Raw genomic sequence first — 22,254 nt, 5'->3', positions numbered from 1 at the left:
AACACTTTGCATTTTTAGTTTCTTATTAAAAAACAATCTTAGACGCAGGTACTTAAACGTACGCAGGTACTTTTGAGTTACGCAGGTACTTAAACGTACAACTTATACATATATAAAACTATATAAAACTACATGCTATTGCTTATATCAAAACCATTGAAGCATCGCTTTGGCTGTTTGCTCTTTGTATTTGCACTTTTAACTGTTTTTTCAATCAAATTAACTAAATAATGCTGAAAATAAAAATCTTCACACATTGAAATCACTTTTTTTAAAGAAATTTTCATTTCTTTGGACAGTTACACAACAGCAACCATTTTTTACAGGAGAGTAAATAAACAGATCACATTCCTTCATACCCGACACGTACATTTGAGTTTGGCATTGTGTATAATACTGAGCTGATGTCTTCAAACGTACTTCATTTCCTTCAAAGACTAAGTATTTGACATTACACTTTTTATTTTCAAAGTCGACAACAGGCATTTTTTCACAGGTTATCGGACATTTGAATTCAACTATCTTCTTAACACATCCACTTATAGTAACTACACTGTCAAGGCTAGCACATAGCCATGGTTGTTTCTCACAGACTAGCAATCCAACTTTTTTTACATTTACTTTAAACATATTCTCGTATTCTGTCATTGCATCCACTTCATGTTTTATCCCATAACGAGTCCCAGGAGTATCAACTTTTTTTGACTCTAGCATTTCAGAAACTAGTTTCTCTATCGTCTTCTTATTTCTGATTTTGATACTATGGATATTCGTACTAGCAGACAGTCTGATGCTTCTAGCTTGAAACCATTTATCGCACTTTGACTGTTCTAAGGTGTCACAACATAATTGAACAATTTCCTTCCTTGTTAATAATATCGATGCACAGTAAAAAATTTTCGCATACTCTTGCACTTGCTGTTCCTTCATATATACCATACAATTATCACACAATGTAAAAAATGTATTCAAACAGGATGCACAATCTTCTTTTTGGAGATTCCTTTCAACTTCGGTTAACATAAAATCCATGAGGCTTTGTATCGCTTTTTGATTTTTATCTTTTTTGATCTCGAGCAAGATAGTTTTTAAAGGTGAAGGATCTGGTAACTCAGTCATATTCACTTCTACAGGTTTTACATTAAATTTGTTTGTAGGCGGAAACATATCACAAAAATATTTTCCCTTAGAATATTTTTCTTTTGTAAGTTGGTGCGTTGTGGGCTTTCCCCATTGCTGTTCAAAATCTGTCTTGCTCAAACTTTCTTCATTATTAATATAATGAATGAGAGCAGCTATATGTTTACATTTTCCGCTCTTGTTGTAAACACATGTGCATGAAACAAGAGTTACCTTACGATCAGCATCAATCTAGAAACATTTACATAAAATTGTTGATGTAATGTACATAGATTCATGTAATTAATAGAAATATTTTTAAAGTTACATTTAACTTTGTACGGTATGGTTGAGATGACACTGAAGTTTGTCTTATGACTTGAGCTTCAATAAGGTAACTTTGATTATTTCGCCTACATTCCTTAACATCGCAAACATGACCAGCATTAACTAGTTGCTTCCCTTTTGGAATAGTTTCCGGTTGAAAGAGTATTTCATGGGTAACTTTTTGAAATCCAGTTGTTATCACAATCTCCATTTTTTATCCATAACAAATACAGCAGTTGCTGCAACTTGGAATAGAAATCTGGAAAAATATTTTTTTTTTCCAAGATAACGTATGAAAAAGTAACTTTATTGAATCTACATTTTTTGCTTTTTATTATTGACATTTTTTAAAGCAATATTTAATTAGCAGTAGTTATTATTTATTGTTTTCTGATATAAAAAATAGGAGTTCCAGTAATTAAAGTGACATAAATACCGCTGTGCAATACCGCTGTTATATAGTCCTCCAATTATATAGTGTGGCGATTATCGCCATATGAACTGGCCGGCGAAACAGTCGAATTGAAAGTAATAACGAGGTCGAAAAATAGCGAAAGACGTTAGATAAGAAAAACATAAATACAGGCAACAATAAGCGGGAACGTTACAGGCATAACACAAACGATAACTAATAACATCAAAATAGTAACAATCATAGATTATGCGCGTATAGCAATTTTTACTTACCGAAATTATTAACAGTAAAATGTAAAAAAATACACTGCATCTATTGCACAAGAAGCTTTGGTAATAATCACACGTTAAAGTTGTTTTTTCTATTTTTTTTTTTTTTGCAAACTGCCTGTAAACATATCTCGTTGTTTCCACTTTTATTTGCATGGCGATAGCGGTAGATGGCGCGACCTGAAACGCACGGAGCGAATAGAACACAGGCGCGCGCTACGCGCGCGCATTAATTTTATTTCACGAATAATATACAACTATACATTTTTTATATTTTTATTAGAAGTGATGAAGTAAGTCGTTAATATCGATAGGTCATCTAAAGCAACACCTTTCTATTTCTCGAAAACTATACACCGTACATTATTAATGCTGATGAGGACATAATTTACTCATATAATTAAAGACGTAAAAACCCATATTTCATACATTTATTGATTTTTATATATAAAATTTGCTAAAAACGAAACATTCAAAAGCAATTATTAAAAATAAAATTTACCCAAATTTCTTTTACTAATTGTATACAGTTCAAATAATAGTAAATATATTATTAATAATATCAGATCATTTTACATGTTTGTAACGTCTTGAAGCTATTTAAATTTATCTTTGTTTTTATTTTTCTTATAATGCAGTTTTATATTTAAATATAAAATTGAGATGCAACGTAAACTGGCATATTTATTGATAAAACGGATTATAAGGTACTAAAAATCAAATAAAATATAATAAAAAACACAGCACAAGAAGATCTTGCTGCGAAATTATGAGATAAATTTACTGGCATACTGTCGGCATACTGCCAACATTTTGCTATGTGGGGTAAAGCAATTGTGAAGCAACACACAGTAACAAACTACGAAGGTAGAAAACGAAAGGTTTCGAGTTTAAATCCTGATCGGGTCAGTTAATTTTTCCGTTTACCCCTCTCGCTGTCCAAAATTTCCTTCCGTATCTTTCCTCCACCCTCACTACACTCCTTGTTTTCTCGTATATTTCCATGTTCCTCTTTCCCAACTTCTCACTCACCCCTGGTTTTTTCAGACATCTTCCCAAAACCCTCCTGTTCACTGAATCAAATGCCGCCCTTGGATCTACAAAAGCAGCCACTACCTTCTTTTTCCTCTTTAATCGCTTTCCTATCGCATAATTCAGTGTGTAAATGTGTAAGTGTGTAAACCCTCTCCTTTTCATATATACTCTCCCATAACGCCTTTCTTAAACCACTTCCCCCATAACTTTACACTTCATTTCCTATCTCGTCCTCTCCCGCCGCTTTACCTTCAGCCCTTTCAGTATTCTCTCTACTTCCTCCTATCCTATCTCCTTCGCTTTCTCCACTTCCCCCTCCGATCCCTGCTCACCCAACTCTCCTTCTCCTAGCCTTCGCTTGTATTCCGTTCCTTCTAACATCTTCCTAAAATATTTATCCCACTCCTCTAATGTTATCTCCTTATTAATTTCTACCCTTCTTCTCCTTTCCTTGTTTATTATTTCCTACACCTGCTTCTCTGTTCTCGCCTCTCTTGCCTCTTTCAGCAAATTTCTCTTTTTTCTTCCTTTTTCTTCACACATTTCCTTATACTCCTTTCTTCTCTTATAATGTTCTTTATATTGTCTTCCTTTTTTCCAGTCTCTTAATAATTTTTTTATCTCCCTCTTTTTCCTACAGTCCCCATCCCACCCTTTCCTTCTGCCCCTCTTTTTACTTTTCTCACCCTTACTTTTATCTTAATTCTTTTTGTCAACTATTCGACCTCTTTATCTATTGCCCCCCTATCTATTTCTACCTCCTCCGTCCTTTTTCAAAACTCCTCTCTTGCCTTTTCCAACCAGTCCGTCTTTTCCACCCACCTCTCTTCCTTCGCTATTGTCTCTCTCCTCTCACCACCACCCCCTTTGTCCAACCGTACTGCTATTGATTGGTGATCCGAATCTACCTCACACCTTGGGACCGTACACTAAAGTGCCCGTTTCCCAGGCGAGTCGGGATTCTTCCGCCGAGACTCTAATCATGTCTCAGGAACCCGTACGAGCCGAGACAGATAACAGGGGGCAGAGGGTGCAACAGGGCAAACTCGAACGAGCCGGACAACAGCCGGACAAGGCTCAGCCGAGCCTGACCGAGTCATTGGTGGACCAATCGGTGCCACCAGATTACGAGCGCATTGCAGACGAGGAGGTGGCGAGGCTGCTTATCGGGGGCATTACGCCCATACGTGAAACGGCATCTCCTGGTTCGATAATATTCTCTACCGAGGTGCAGAGGGAGCAGTCGGAGAGCAGACCGGGGGACGATAGCCAAAAGACGGAAGCGGAGGAGGTGCAGTGCTCGCAGCGTTACACCGATTTGTAATGGCATGCGTGTTCGAAACATTTTTTATAATATTGAATTTTCAGTTTATTTTGAGTTCTTTGAAGCGTAAATCACACATGTTATTTGATCGAGTCGTTTGATTTATTTTATATAATTATAATTTTTATCCATTAGACTCTAGAGTACACCGAGTGCTACACTTTTATTAATTTTGGACATCCATACGTGGATTGCGGCGGGGCAAAGTGCCACCGCGTTACACTTGTTACACTACAAACACGAACACAGCGAACACACATGAAACATTGAAAACCCACCTTAAAAATACCCAATTGATTAACGAACGATACGAGAATGGATTCAGATAAATTTAGGATAATAGTATTGGCATTTATATTCATTGTTTTTGCCATTTCTTTGATTTGCATATTATTGCTTGTTTATTCACAGAGAACGATTTCAGAACCGTATTACACGCCATAGAGCACATAAAATTTACAACAATGCAGTTTACGACGTACGCGATAGTGACAATAGTTATATTTTTACCAATGATACTCAATTTCCCTGATCCGAACCTAGTTTGCACGCTATTCATACTCTTTACACTTTACATCGTGATTTTGAACAATCCGGAGGATCCCGAAGGGAATTGAGGTACTTACACCTCGAACGTTACACTTTGTTACACTTTTTGAACTTAAACACCGGACAAACACGTTTACGATACAGACGGACGAAAAGGGTGCTACACCTTTTACACTTTTCAACACTTTCCGTATAAACGACTTAGTTATAGGTCTGCGGAACGAGCGAGCGCGAACTCTACACTTTATTTACACTTTGCTACACTTTCCGTACAAATGACTTAGAATATGTCTGCGGAACGAGCCAGCGCGAGCTTTACGCTTTTCAATTACACTTTGCTACACTTTGATACACTTTAGGGTAAAACCTTTATATTTTATCATTACCTCATTAATTACAGCGAACTAGAGAGAGAACGGCTATAATGGAGCTATTCCAAGCCAAGACTTATTACATTTTACATTTGATATTAATTTCATATTTTTTGTTCACACTTTTCTACACTTTAGTGTTCTCGCTACACTTTTATCAGGCTTAAAGCCGAATTAACTTTGTTTGCATGATTTTATTATCAATACGATATTCCCTGTCAATTTTAAGTTTAATTTCATTATTTTCATGTACGCGCGATAGAATTAAGTCGACGCGATACTTACCTTATGTACTTACCGTATTTACACCAAAAGGTGCAAGTTTGAGCATCGCCGATGCACTTTGTTACATTACGTTGGGACGATTCCTTCGATGAACCCGGGTACCTAAAAAGAAAAGATATAATTGATGACGGACGCAATGACCGTTCATACTTTACCTGGCTTCCATAGGATTCGTCCGTGTGACTTTTTCCGAGTCACTCGAAACCGTTCGAGTGACTCTTGATTCGCTACCGAGCGAATCGTCGCGGTGCAGCGACGCGAATCGGTTCACGCCTCGGCGATAGCCCTTCGCGACGTTGCACTTTGGGAGGAGAGCTACTCCTTAGGGTGTAGAGATAGAGTGCATGAGAAACCGTCTCTACGCGCCGGTTACACTCAGAGTGTCGAAGGAGTCGTACCGCGCTACACCCGTAGGTACGACTAACCAATGGGAGGGCTTCGCGCCCGAACAGGCACACCGGCGCATGCGTTGCCTCAAAGTGGGGAGACTCGACCCGTTCCTCCTGGACAGTTCGTCGTGAAACTTCGATGCGGTTGCACGTTGCGGTGATCGCGAAACAAATCGAAGCCGGCGTGGCTCATCCCGTTGACCGCTTGCGTTAACAGCGTGATTAATAACGATTCGATACGCGATACGGGATAACGATCCATTCGTGTAAGTCGACGTTTAGATATACACCCTGAGAAGGAGATTCAGACCCGAACGCGGGTTACGTTTGTAGAAGTGAGGGAATAATAAATTATTATTTGTTTATAATAAAAACGAGAGTGTTAATATCTCGGCCCGGTCAAAATTCCTATCCGAGTTCCGTAAGTTACGCGACGCAATAACAGGGCGGGGCCGACGGCCTTGAACACGTCCGCGGCGTAGAAGACGGCGGCCATCGAGCTGGAAGGAAGCAAGGGGCATAGCAACAACCAGAGGTTTCTGTATTTGAGCCTTAAAATACAGTGGCGACCGAATAATTCAGTCCAAGTAGTAAGTGACTATATTTCAATTTTAACATCATAAATCGTTGTTCCGGTCACAGTAGAAAAGCGACAAGGGTTACTAAAGAAACGCAGAATCTGTAGAAGTTCGATCGTTTTGCCACGAGGCATACGGCACGGTTGGGTATAAAAATCCATTTTTGGGCAACATACTCGTTGTATTCAGCATAGCGTCTGAAAGTCAAACAACGCCAATGGCGACCGTGACAGTCGTTTAATTATAAAAAAACGCCAATGACGACCGTGACATTCGTTTAATTATAAAACCCACTTAAAAACAACGCCAATGAAGAGCGTGAAAGTTGTTTAATTAATTTTTGTCGTTTTGAAATACGCGTAGAAAGATAAATTCAACGGTTCGTGGACAAATAGCGAATGATAAAACGTTGTAAAACAAATAACGCGAAACGATATTAATTAAAGTCAATAATAACAAAAGCGTAGCGAATATGCACGCGAATTTCAAAACTCGTTGAGACATGTTCAAATCGAGCAGTAAAACCGTGAGATCGCCCATTCTTACGAGAAGCGCGAAGAAAGATAGCGCGAATATGACGGACAACGAAAATATCGATGGCAAAAGCCTCGAGGACGCGAAAAGCGTAAAAGGTGCAGATAGTGCAAGCAGTATAGAAAGTAGGGTGCAGATACCGCCCGGTGCTGACGGTGCACGCGGTGCGGCTAGCGAACAGATAGTGCCCGGTGCAGAAAGTGTACGCGGTGCAGCGATAGAACAGATAGTGCCCGGTGCAGAAGGTGTACGCGGTGCAATGCAGGAACAGATAGCGCACGGTGTCATAGGTGCACAAAGTACAGATAGAGTTCAGATAGCGTACGGTGCAGGGAATGCACACGCGAACAGTGTAGATAATCGGAATCGCAGAGATGATGCACGCGCAAGCATGGGAAGTGCAACGATCGGTGACGCGAGTGTAATCACGGATATCGCGAATAAAATCGCCGAGCTTACCCGCGTAGTGACGTCACTCTCGACCGAGATGAACGATAAGATTAGACAACAAGAGTGCGTTATTAATAATTTACGTGTCGGTAATCGCGAAAATAACACAGATCGCCGTGCTGAGATCGGGATTTCGATCGACAAAACGAGTGCATGTGAGCGTGACGTGGCGAACGACCGTATGTCCTTAGTTCCGTGTAAATTACCACGCGGCGGATGGTTACAAAATCCGTTTAGCAATATTGAATTTAGAGGCGACAACGATTCGCAGAATCCAATGATATTTTTAAGAAAGTTCGATAAAATAGCGCGAGACGAGCAGGTGTCCGAGAAGGACCAACTTTGTTTTTTTTTACGAGCCATGAAAGGTTCAGCAGCAGATTGGTTCGAATTAAAAGAGCCGATAAACATTGACGATGCTAAAAATATGTTTCGTGAGAGATACTGGGGGGTGCAAGCGCAAGCGAAGTTTCGTCGGTCGCTACACCATAACCGATACCGAGCGCAGTCCGGAAACATGTCGGAATACGCGATGACGATGGCGACGCGAGCGAAAACCCTAGATCCTCCGATGTCGGACGCGGAATTGATATACACTCTGAAAGAGCACTTCGACGAGGAGACGCGACGCGAGTTAAGACCGTCGGTGGTCAAAACAGTAGGGCAAATGATAGAAATGCTCGAAACGATCGATTACGAAAGAGCGTGTCGACGAACGAATCGCGAAGATGCCAACAGAGGAAAGCAAGGAGGAAACGCATCGACCAACCAACAAAGAAAATTCAACGCGAATAACGCGAACGCGAACAACGCGAGAGCAAATAGTGCAGCTAACCAGAGAAATTTTTATCCGCGACAAAACGCGATAACGTATAACAAAGGTTTCGGCAACAATAATAATTCGAGAGTAGATAGTGCAGTTAAATCAAGCGCAGGGCAATTAGCGATAACTAGCGGTGACATGAGCAGACAAAACGAAACGCGACAGCAGGGCGTGGGTTTCGCGAAAACGCGTTACAATCAACCGCGCTACAATGCGTCGTCGCTCAATCATCGCGATACGCGCGAAACAAAGTCCGAACCGAGAGTAGAATTTCCGTCTAGCGACGAGACGACGAAAAGTCAAACAAAGCGCAGAAGGTGCAGAAAAGTGCATAAAGTGCACAACGCGGAAACGCGCGCGACGCGAAACGCGATACAAAAACGAGCGGTACGCAACACGTATCGGTGATTCAACAACGACACGTTAACGCGGAAGGCAGAGAATACGCATCCGTGAAGATAGAAGACATCATGTCCGGAGAGAGTGCGGAAGCGGACTACACCAATGACGCTCGACCAGCGATTTGTCTGATCGCGAGAGACGACCGAGAAGAGGGCCGATCGATCGAAAACAACGTGAAGACATTCGTTTCAAAGAACGTGAATCGTAAAGTGCAAAAAGTGCACGAAGAGCAGACGATTATAGGAGAAAAAGTGCAAGGTGCACGAAAAGTGCGAAACGATGTAGAAGCAAAAGTGCAAAACGCACAGATAAAAGAACAGATGGAAGAAGAAAAGGGTCACGTAGTGCACGTTAATATAGTGCGGACCAACGATATTATCCAAGATTTAGATGAAAATATGCTCGAGGAGCAAAACAAAAAGGTGCAGAGTGTAAGAGCGCCGTTTATTAAAATTCAATTTGATAAGGAGACAGCGGTGAAGACATTGGTGGATACGGGATCCCAATTGTCGATTATTTCATATCCGATATACGAGGATTTAAAGAAGAAAGGATTGATCATAGATGTACTACCGATAAGAAAATTTCTGTTGAAAGGAGCTTTCCAAGAAAGAGGAGAAGTCGTGGCTAACAAAGCGCGCATAGCATTTACATACATGAAGAAAAGATACACGCACGAGTTCCACATCGTGAGAAAAATCTGTTACGATGTCATCTTGGGAATAGATTTCCAATTAAAAAACAAGATGTCCATGAGATTCGATGGGACCACTCAAATAGTATTTACCGAAGAAGAAGAAGCCGAGGTGACGAGAATCGCACCGATTGAGGCGGAGATGACGGAAGAGGAAGCTCGTGAAGAATTGCAACGATTAGTCGAAGAATACGAAGATATTTTTGATGGAACGATCGGGTGCGTAAACCACTACGTACACGACATTGATTTTAGATCAAAGGGAGCATTTAAGAAGAAATCTTACCCCATACCGGAAAAGCACTTACCGAAAGTACGAGAATACATGAAGGAATTGGAAGAGAAAGATATCATAGAGAAAGCAGCGACGCAATATATAAATCCTTTGGTTGTGGTGATTAAAAAAGATGGAAGTATCAGACTCTGTCTCGACGCGAGAGAAATTAACAAGAGGATGACCAATGATCACGCACAACCGCCAACCATAGAGGAAGTGTTTAGAAGAGTGGGAAGAAAGAAGTATTTTACCACATTGGATATATCGCAGGCGTTTTGGCAGATTCCGTTGACACCGGAAGCCATGCAGTACTGTGGATTTATGTTCGACGGACAGACCTACGTATTCAAGAGGATGCCGTTTGGAATCAAGACAGCGGGAGCATCGTTCACGAGAGCGATAAGAGAAGCATTGGGAGATGATTGTTTCGATTTTGAAATTGTCTATTTGGATGACGTCATGATAGCGTCGAGAACTTTGGAAGAACACATGCGTCACCTGAAGATTGTTTTCGAACGTCTCAGAAGAGTAGGATTCAAGCTGAATCTGAAGAAATGTGAATTCATCAAGAAGGAGATAAAATTCCTTGGACATACGTTTACCGAGGTACAAGCGGAAATGAATGACGAAACGAGATTGGCCATAATGAACTTCAAGAGACCACAGAGCAAGAAAGAAGTACAAATGTTCCTAGGACTTATCAACTGGGACAGAAGATTCATCGAAAATTTAGCGAGATTGACAAGAGTGTTGGAGCAGTTGCTCAAAAAAGGAGTGAAATTTGCCTGGGAGCGCGAACATCAAGTGGCGTTCAACGAAATCAAAAGGGCTTTTCAAGAAGCTCCGAGCCTGTTTCTGATACGACCAGATTTAAAATTCGGCATAAATGTCGATGCAGCTAGAAGCGGATTGGGAGCGAGACTCTATCAATACCGTGAAGGAGAGGAAGCGAGATACACAATCGCATATTTGAGTAGAAGTTTGAAAGGTGCTGAGAAACGTTACACGATAACGGAATTGGAGTGCTTAGCGCTGGTATTTGCCTTGAGAAAATGGCACACATTGCTGATGGGAAGACACGTCAGAGTACACACCGACCACAAAGCTCTACAATTCTTGAGCACGTGCGTCCAAAATAACCACAGGATAGCAAGATGGTTTGAATTTATGCAGGAATTCGACCTCGAGATAGTGCACATTCCTGGAAAAGAAAACGAGATAGCGGATACTCTATCGAGATCCAACGAAGAAGATGTCATTGAGGACGACGAAGTGAAACGCATTGCGTTAATAAGAGATTGTTTAGACGGGGCCAACACCGAACGATGGATACCGTGGTTGCAAAGGATCCAAAGACAGGACGAGGTACTTCAAACAGCGGTTCAGGAAAATCCGGAAGAAGTCTACGAAAAAGATGGGCTCATAAGAGTTCGGTACAACGAAACTGACCGAGTAGCCGTTCCTGCCAAACACACGTGGGGCCTCATAGCGAGGATACACCGTTTACTGATACATTTCGGTACGGATAAAGTGATAGCGTTCACGGAAAAGTATTTCCATACGTTTAGAGTAGCGAGAATAGCGAGAGACGTGGTAGCATCTTGTAAGATCTGCCAAATGACGAAATATTACACAAGATCGACGGTGGGAAGACAATACTACGACCTACCCGAAGAACCAATGAAGACAGTCTCATTAGACTTATTCGGTCCGTTACCAAGGACGCGACAAGGATTCAAATATATCTTAGTGATAATGGATCAATTTTCAAAGCTAACCAAATTTTATCCCATCAAGGACCAGAAATTCGACACCATAGTGGAGACATTGGAATCAAAATATTTCAGAGAAGTGGGAGTTCCGGAGGAGATTCTTACAGACAACGGTGGACAGTTTATAACGGCACGATGGCGAAATTTTGCCATAGAACGTGGGATAACCACGAGAAAAACATCGCCTTATAACCCACAATCGAATCCGGTGGAAAGAGTAATGCGCGAATTAGGACGCGTCATAAGAGCTTACGCTAGTGACAGACAACACACGTGGTGGAGGATAGTGAGCAGAGCGGAAGATGTCATCAACGACACCGTTCATTCATCCACGGGATTTACCCCGAACGAAATTCATTACAACGTGGAAACACACTGGCACGTATGCGACGAGCTACGACCAATGCCGATAGAATACGAAGAAGAAGAAAAGGGAGAAAAAATAAGAATTGCAAAAGACAAGCTAGCCAGTGCGGCAGCGAAGAGAAAAGTGCAGGCTGACAAGCGCGAAGTGGCGTCTAGGCATCAACCGGGTGACAGCGTTATGGTTAAATTGCACCGAAGATCGGATGCGAATCGAAAATTGACTCGCAAGATTCACCTTGTCTACGACGGACCATACCGTGTGGCGAGAGAGATTCGCGAAAATGCCTATTTATTGGAATCGATGGACGGACAGTCCGTAGGAGTATTTAACTCACGGCAGATAAGACCGTACAGACAACCTCAATTGAGAGAAGATCAAGAATTCAGCGACGGGGAAGATAACGAAATACAACGCGAAGATCAACACGAAGAATTAAATTCGCAAGGCGAAAGCGAGGAAGAAGAATTTTCAGAAGACGACCATAGTCGCGATGAAGAAATCAGAGTGTGTGTATTTACGACGCACGAGTTACCTTTCGATGATGAGGATAATAACGAAAAATACATCACGGAAGACAAGAATGCCGAGGAGCACAACATTCCCGAGGAGCACAACATTGCCGAGGAGCGAAGCATCAATGAAGAAAATATGAAAAAGAACGAATCAACAAGGAAGACTGATGATCCAGACAATGCCGAGGAGAAACTCGATGATGAAGCAGGAAATGCCGAGGAGCAACCTGAAAATGAAGAAATAAGTGATTACAACGAGGAAGATAACAAATGGTGGATAACGAAGGTGAAAGAAGAAGTGGGGGAGCCCTTCGTTACGAAGGAAGTCTCTCTCACCCACATCAAGAGAAAACGCACTTACCTGAGGAGCGGAGATGGAAATTCCAGCGAAGATCCGGAAAGTGACGACAACAGCAACAACCTGAGACGAAAAAGAATTAGAAATGTGAAGAGATTAGAAGAAGATACATACCGGTCTGAAGATAGACGAAGAAATGGAGCGATGAAACGTAACAACGAGAAACCAACGTCAACTGCGAAGATTGCGGAAGAAAACACGACGGAATGGATTGATCGGTTTCATGCAGCATCCAGCCAAAAAGAAGAAGATGAACCTAGAACAAAAAAAAAATATCAAAGTTAAAAGAATGGTTTCATTTAACCAGTTGCAGTCAATTGAGCAAGAACGAAGATTCAGAAGAAAATAATGAAGAAGAAAAGAAGGAATTTTATTCCAAACCCAAAGATGAACCAGAATCTCAAGACGGGATAATGCTGAGTGACAGTAGTATAAGTGAAGAGGAAAATAGAAGAATAGATTTCTTTAACCAACAAATAATGGAAAGAATTAAAAAAGAACAACGAAATAACGTTTAAGAGCACGAAAGTGCAAACATAAATGAAGCGGAACACGAAAGTGCAAGTCAGAATGAAGAAGTGCACGAAAGTGCAGGAAACAACGACCGTATGATCGTCAACGATCCAGAACCGCACGAAAGTGTAATGCGAGTGCAAGAAGAACATCAAGATTCGAACGATGAACGAAGCTTAATATCGTCGGGAGACACGACGAGATCGTACAACGAATTAGACGAGGAATTGTTTATGGACATGTCAGATCCAGGAAATACGTTCAACGAACGAGAAACGATTAACATTAACAATTATAACGTGAGATTTAGAAACAATCCAGGACATTGGATATTAGAACCAGCCAATCAGAGCGAAGGAGAAATTGAAGTGTTTCGAGAACGCGACGCATGGAAACCTACCTTGATGAGCGACCATGTGCGCGGCGCCACAATTAACGGCAGACAACTTGGGACAACCGTGGTGAACGGACGTCTGAACGAAACGTACGCGATTGTCAAGCATAGAGTTAAATCGCGATATAATCAAGATACGCGAGTTTATAAAGAGGACAAGCGAGTCGAAATGGATCCCGAACGCGAGGAAAAGATTCACATAATAGAGAGGTACAACCACATGATTAAAACTTACCTCGACAACAACAAGTTAAAAGGTGCGAGTGACAAACACATCAAAACACTCAAGAATTACATCGAGAGATTATCTCCGGTGGACAAAGTAGCCGAGAGATATGCCGAACGAGAGAAGGAAGCGCAAGACAAATCCTTTGAGTTGATGGCAGAATGCGAAGCGGCCAAGAACAGGAACGTTTTCCAACTCGAGGATACCGAAGTGAAGGACAGCGCGGGAAACACGGTGGCGGAGATCAAAATGTTATTCGTCATCCGGGATAAGAGAGAGAAGAACGACAAACGAGATCTGATCTATCAGATAAGTACAACGTTCGCGGATGGTATGCCCGAAATCAAAACGAGGGCAGTCGAGAGAAAGATTATACCATCGTCAGCGATCAAGATGATTCAACCGCCGAAAGCGTCATCGACACCCAAGGAGCAGACGGTGCAGACGTCAACGATGCACGCGTCGAGCCAACGAACGAGCCCGGAGGTGAAAATAATACACACGCAAAATGTACGAGGCGCAACGGAGAAGAAGAAGGATGACAGAAGCCGCGAAAACAAACCGAGAATTATAACGGTCAAGAGAGTGCAGAACCCAGTCAAACAACAGACCAACAAAAGGAGCAGATCGACGTCGTCGACGAGCAGAAAGACCAAGGAAGCGGCCAAAAAGAAGATAAGAAAGTGCTCGCAGAAAGATGACCTGTCGAGTACGTCGAGAAGCAGCGAAGACGAACACCAATCACGTGCGTATCCCGACTCTTCGAAGAAGCTTCCCTTCAATAGAGAATTGAAGGTCAGCTTGCCGAGGAGCATGGGACCGTACACTAAAGTGCCCGTTTCCCAGGCGAGTCGGGATTCTTCCGCCGAGACTCTAATCATGTCTCAGGAACCCGTACGAGCCGAGACAGATAACAGGGGGCAGAGGGTGCAACAGGGCAAACTCGAACGAGCCGGACAACAGCCGGACAAGGCTCAGCCGAGCCTGACCGAGTCATTGGTGGACCAATCGGTGCCACCAGATTACGAGCGCATTGCAGACGAGGAGGTGGCGAGGCTGCTTACCGGGGGCATTACGCCCATACGTGAAACGGCATCTCCTGGTTCGATAATATTCTCTACCGAGGTGCAGAGAGAGCAGTCGGAGAGCAGACCGGGGGACGATAGCCAAAAGACGGAAGCGGAGGAGGTGCAGTGCTCGCAGCGTTACACCGATTTGTAATGGCATGCGTGTTCAAAACATTTTTTATAATATTGAATTTTCAGTTTATTTTGAGTTCTTTGAAGCGTAAATCACACATGTTATTTGATCGAGTCGTTTGATTTATTTTATATAATTATAATTTTTATCCATTAGACTCTAGAGTACACCGAGTGCTACACTTTTATTAATTTTGGACATCCATACGTGGATTGCGGCGGGGCAAAGTGCCACCGCGTTACACTTGTTACACTACAAACACGAACACAGCGAACACATATGAAACATTGAAAACCCACCTTAAAAATACCCAATTGATTAACGAACGATACGAGAATGGATTCAGATAAATTTAGGATAATAGTATTGGCATTTATATTCATTGTTTTTGCCATTTCTTTGATTTGCATATTATTGCTTGTTTATTCACAGAGAACGATTTCAGAACCGTATTACACGCCATAGAGCACATAAAATTTACAACAATGCAGTTTACGACGTACGCGATAGTGACAATAGTTATATTTTTACCAATGATACTCAATTTCCCTGATCCGAACCTAGTTTGCACGCTATTCATACTCTTTACACTTTACATCGTGATTTTGAACAATCCGGAGGATCCCGAAGGGAATTGAGGTACTTACACCTCGAACGTTACACTTTGTTACACTTTTTGAACTTAAACACCGGACAAACACGTTTACGATACAGACGGACGAAAAGGGTGCTACACCTTTTACACTTTTCAACACTTTCCGTATAAACGACTTAGTTATAGGTCTGCGGAACGAGCGAGCGCGAACTCTACACTTTATTTACACTTTGCTACACTTTCCGTACAAATGACTTAGAATATGTCTGCGGAACGAGCCAGCGCGAGCTTTACGCTTTTCAATTACACTTTGCTACACTTTGATACACTTTAGGGTAAAACCTTTATATTTTATCATTACCTCATTAATTACAGCGAACTAGAGAGAGAACGGCTATAATGGAGCTATTCCAAGCCAAGACTTATTACATTTTACATTTGATATTAATTTCATATTTTTTGTTTACACTTTTCTACACTTTAGTGTTCTCGCTACACTTTTATCAGGCTTAAAGCCGAATTAACTTTGTTTGCATGATTTTATTATCAATACGATATTCCCTGTCAATTTTAAGTTTAATTTCATTATTTTCATGTACGCGCGATAGAATTAAGTCGACGCGATACTTACCTTATGTACTTACCGTATTTACACCAAAAGGTGCAAGTTTGAGCATCGCCGATGCACTTTGTTACATTACGTTGGGACGATTCCTTCGATGAACCCGGGTACCTAAAAAGAAAAGATATAATTGATGACGGACGCAATGACCGTTCATACTTTACCTGGCTTCCATAGGATTCGTCCGTGTGACTTTTTCCGAGTCACTCGAAACCGTTCGAGTGACTCTTGATTCGCTACCGAGCGAATCGTCGCGGTGCAGCGACGCGAATCGGTTCACGCCTCGGCGATAGCCCTTCGCGACGTTGCACTTTGGGAGGAGAGCTACTCCTTAGGGTGTAGAGATAGAGTGCATGAGAAACCGTCTCTACGCGCCGGTTACACTCAGAGTGTCGAAGGAGTCGTACCGCGCTACACCCGTAGGTACGACTAACCAATGGGAGGGCTTCGCGCCCGAACAGGCACACCGGCGCATGCGTTGCCTCAAAGTGGGGAGACTCGACCCGTTCCTCCTGGACAGTTCGTCGTGAAACTTCGATGCGGTTGCACGTTGCGATGATCGCGAAACAAATCGAAGCCGGCGTGGCTCATCCCGTTGACCGCTTGCGTTAACAGCGTTATTAATAACGATTCGATACGCGATACGGGATAACGATCCATTCGTGTAAGTCGACGTTTAGATATACACCCTGAGAAGGAGATTCAGACCCGAACGCGGGTTACGTTTGTAGAAGTGAGGGAATAATAAATTATTATTTGTTTATAATAAAAACGAGAGTGTTAATATCTCGGCCCGGTCAAAATTCCTATCCGAGTTCCGTAAGTTACGCGACGCAATAACAGGGCGGGGCCGACGGCCTTGAACACGTCCGCGGCGTAGAAGACGGCGGCCATCGAGCTGGAAGGAAGCAAGGGGCATAGCAACAACCAGAGGTTTCTGTATTTGAGCCTTAAAATACAGTGGCGACCGAATAATTCAGTCCAAGTAGTAAGTGACTATATTTCAATTTTAACATCATAAATCGTTGTTCCGGTCACAACCTCACCTCTAATCTTGTCACTCTTTCCCAAGCTTTTCTATCTCCTATTGCGTAATTGATCACTGTTTCCCCACTTTTTCCTGTAAAAGTCACCACCCCCTCCTCATCTCCCTCCTTTGCTCCGTTCATAATTTCCCACCCTTTCTCTTCCATCCATTTAATCAGCCCTTTCTTCTACCTATTTATCATTTTTATCTTTCGATTTTCTTTCAGCTCCCTCTTCTCCATCCTTCAGCTCTCCTTTTTCTCCTGTTCTTGCATTGAAATCACCCCCACTATCCATCTCTCCTCTCTCCCTTCCTCCTCTTTTATCGATTTTATCTTACCCATCATCTTGTCCAAGTTGCCGCTTACGTAAACTGTTGCCAATCTCCATTTTTCCTTCTTCCATCTTACTTCTTTTATCATTAAACCTTCCTTCTTTACCCATTCTTCTTCCTCTTTTAACCCTTCTCTGACTTCCATCATTATTTCACTACCTATTGCTCTTCCTTTTCTTCCAAGTCTTTCTTTCTTTGCACCCTGTATACTCCAGTTGAACTTCTTTGGCACCCTATTCCTTTATCTTCTCCCATTCCTCCTGTTTCAGCCACGTCTCCACCAACACCACGACATCCCACTTTTTTATCATTTCCCAAAACCCTTCCTGTTTTTCCTTCACTCCCGCTACATTCCAAAAGCCTATCTTTAGGCTTCCTTCCTGTTCCTTCCTTTCTTCCTCCCTACTTATTGTTAATTCCTTTCTTCCCCCTTCTCTTTTTCACCCCTCTTTTTCCTCTCTTTCACTCCTTTTTACTTTCTTATTTTACTCTCTCTGACTCCTATCTTATATCCTACTATCTTCTTTTTTTGCCCCGTTTTTCTTCCTATCTCTTTTACCTCTTTTATTCCTTCCTCCTTTCCCATCTTTAGCCATAGCTTCTCTACCGCTTCTTTTAGCCTTCACTCCTCCACCTCCACCTTTTTCATTATACATTGTTCCTTCTTCTGTCTCTCTCTTCTAACTCTCTCCACATTTCTAGCTTTCTTACCTTCGCTTCCATTGCTTTATCTCTTTTTCCTATCTCCCACTTTCCTTCCTCCCATCTCTCTCCTTCTCTATACTATCCAGCCTTCCTTTCAACTCTCCTATCTCCTTCAATTCCTCCCTTTTCTTCTGCCATTTCACCTCTCTCTCCTCCACATGCGCCCTCATCTTCCTAATATCATCTCTTATCATTTCTCTCTCTTTCTTGCTTTCTACTTTCTACCCCTTGCTCTTTCTGTTCTTTCCTTAATTCCCGTATTTTCTCCATCATTTTACTCATTATCCTTGTTATCTGTTCTTTTACTTGTTATCTTTTTGAGCTCCTTCTTCGCTTTATCCTTTTCCTCACTTTCTTTATTTATCTCCTCTACTCTCTTTTTTATCACCTGCCTTTCTTTTACCTTATTTATTCTATCGTCTCTTTTTCTCCCTATCTCGCTTCAAATCTACCGCCACCCTACTCCTTCCCCTTTTCTCTCTGAGATGTCACCACCTCTCAACCGCCTGCCACTTCAATTTCTCTCTAAGGTGTCCCTAACCTCTTTCTGACCACACACCGTTACTAACTAATACTCTTCCTTGCTTCTCGCCTCCACTTCCACCGCCTTTACCACTTCTCCCTTCCCTCCACCACTACTCTCCTCTCTGCTGCTACTCCTAATCTCACTCTACGCCTTACTTTTTCGCTCTCTATCGCGCTCGCCAACCACCCGCTTCCACTCCTATACTCCTCTCCCTCTCTTATTAATTATAAATCACATATTTTATTTTTTAGACTCCCTTGTAATTTTTCCATTTTTTCATTCTTACTCACTCGCTCTCTTCTTCTATTTCATTTTGTTTTATTTTGTTTCGTTCACTCTCAGTTACGTTCTTTCACCACTATCTTTATGTAGTCTCCTTCTACTATCTTTATATAGTTTCCTTCATTCACATTCATTCTGCATTAATTTTCTAATTTTACTGCATTTTACTGCTTTATCTTCTCTCATTCTTTCTTATTTTTACTTGTTCTCACTCCATAATGCTTCATTTTCGCTCATTGTCTTCTCTTTATTTCTCTCATTCTTTTTTATCTTCTCTGATTCTCTCTGATTTTTGTTCATGTCCTATTATTTAATTTTATCCTCATCTATTCCTTTAAATTTATATCCTGTCGTCTTAATTTTGTCTCTTTTTGCATTTTGCAGCCATTTTTTCTTATTCTCACTAATTCTCTTTCTCTCGCTCTCTTTCTTCCCCTTCTCTCACTCTCTCCCCCTCTGCTCTCTCCCTTTCTCTCTCTCTCTCTCTCTTCTGTCTTTTATATTTTGCTTTTGTTTATATCATGTGTATCTTTGTATTATTCATTACTTGCCTAAAGTCTGTGACTATGGCATAAAATAAACCAATCAATCAATCAATCAATCTCTCTCTCTGTCTCCCTCTCTCTCTGTCTCTCTGTCTCTCTGTCTCCCTCTTCCTCTCTCTCCTTTTTTCTGTTTCATGGCTCTTTTCTTTCCTTTTTTTCTTTTTTCTTCCTTCTGTTTTTTTTTAATTTTATGATATTTTAATCATAAATTAATAAAAATAATCATATATTACATAAAACACGCTGTAGCCATCTTCATCGTTGATGTGATCATGATTTATAGCATCAGTTATATCAATTTAAAAATGTAAAGAAACACATTTTCTTTTTCTTGTCATGCGATGAGTCAACGTAAAAAAATTTTTTTTTTAATAAGACGGTTTTTAAAAAAACTTTAAAACAAATAAAAAATAAAAAAATTAACAAATAAAAAAACTCAAATGTATGAAATAAAACTTTTAAAAATTTCTTTCTATTTTTTGAAGTCGGCGCCAAATTAATGATATTTTTAATAGCATTTTTTATTGGCAGTGCGCACTCAGTGCACATTAAAGCCGTTGTGCATACTGATTTAATTTCTAATATTTAAAGTAAAATGCAAATATTTCGACTCTCTGATAAAATACCTAATACATATTTTACCAAATAGTATAATAAAGAATATTGAGGATTGACTTAACCCGTTCATATTAAACATACTTTACGTTTATTTGTGTGTACGACGGCTTTAATGTGCATTGAGTGCGCACCAGTTCTGCAAAAAAAAAACACCAAGTATTCCTTTCAATTTTTTGAAGGCGACGACAAATTGAATTAGTAATTATTAATTTGGCGCCGACTTCAAAACATTAAAAGGAATTCTTAAAAAAAAAATAATTTTTTTTAATTCATACTTTTTTAGTGCGTTATTCAATTGATACGAATCAAAAATAATAATTTATTATTTGCTTGTAATTAATGTAATTATTAAGTATGCATAATTTCCTTACTGTTCCGTACCCTGATGTTCTAACGCAATGTTTTATGTACTAAAACTTTCCGGAGCAAGGATTACTCTACAGTGAAAACCGTATCCATACAGTAGTTTCAGAAAAAATCGTAGACATATCCACGTCATCATACTCGCCGAATTGAGAACCTCCTTTTTGAAGTTGGTTAAAAGTAAATTATATTTAATTTTTTATCATGAAATATTAAATTTTACACGTGACTGTTATGTCACATAAAAATTGATATATAAATCTATTTAAAAAAATTGAAGAAACAATTAAATTTTAAAAATTGCTCAAAAATTTAAAAAAATATAGAATTAAATTTAAAAAAACTAAAAAGTAAGAAAAAATTAAAAAGAAAATAAAAAAGCTTTATATTTTTTTTTACTTTTTAGAGTTTTTTTGAAGTTGGTTCTATAAAAAAAATTTTTTTATTTCATACTTTTTTAGAGCTTTTTTCATTTAATTAATATAATTAAAAAATAATATATAATCTTTTTCAAATATTATATATCTTTCTTCTTCTTTCTGCACTTTTTCAATCAGTATCTCCAATATTTTTGCAATATTTTGACCATACAGAATAATTCCATCTGTTTTTGTTACATATAAAATTTTATTGCATTGTCTCGTATATTCTCCTTTGGTTTTAGTCTGTGTAATTCCTTACCTGTTGTCGTAATTATCCCACCTTTAGTCATTTCTCTTATAGTTTTAAAAATTAATGATGTGTAGTTCCATGTATGTTTACTTAAGCTGCGATCCATTTAACATTACAAATGCTCTTCGAAGTATTCCTCTTCTCTTTTCTTTCTGTGAAGAAAAACGAAGAAAATGAAGAACGCTTCAAAGCATTTGTAGCATCAAATGGACCATAGCCTTATCATCTTGTTCTTAATCTTCTACATTTCTTAACGTTTTGACATTCGACAACTGTACTTGATGTTATATGTACATACATACATACATCCATACAGGTGTTTCCTAATAAGTGGGGAGTATTGTAGTGGTAGATTCAGGACACGAAAACAATGAAAAAACATAAACATATGTCCTATTTGACCTTATTTCCGAGTTATGACCATTTCTGTGCTCCAGTAATTTACAGCTGCTTACATTCGTAGGAAGTGTTTGAAATGGTCATATTTGGTTTGTATTTGTAAACAGTACTCAATATCTGCAGAATATTTCCCGACCTTGTTGATTTTATACATTCTATTAAGTAAATGCAAGTAAATTATTAAATGCTTCTAGCAAGAAAATAACGTTTCGAAACTCTTAACGAACTCTCGCAAACGCGCACGTAAACGTCAAACAAACATTCATGAAAATTCTTCTTATTTTAACTTCTTATTTTTGCTTGGAAAATAATTCCCGAATGAGTTAATGTATCAACCTCTGGTTTGAACCAAAATTTTTCTTATTTTATGCTCTTTCTAACGAT

At 40.2% G+C, this 22,254-nt stretch overlaps 1 long non-coding RNA gene across 1 annotated transcript in view; it reads left to right on the top strand.

The window, feature by feature from the left end:
* LOC143896009 (uncharacterized) overlaps positions 1–22,254 on the top strand; it is a 96,313-nt gene that overhangs the window by 54,734 nt on the left and 19,325 nt on the right. The window lies entirely within an intron of this gene.

This window comes from Temnothorax americanus, unplaced genomic scaffold (assembly GCF_048541705.1).
Source record: "Temnothorax americanus isolate GAGA-0224 unplaced genomic scaffold, ASM4854170v1 Scaffold172, whole genome shotgun sequence".
NCBI lineage: Eukaryota > Metazoa > Arthropoda > Insecta > Hymenoptera > Formicidae > Temnothorax > Temnothorax americanus.
Note: the sequence above shows the minus strand (reverse complement) of the source record. Positions and strands in the feature narration are given on the sequence as shown.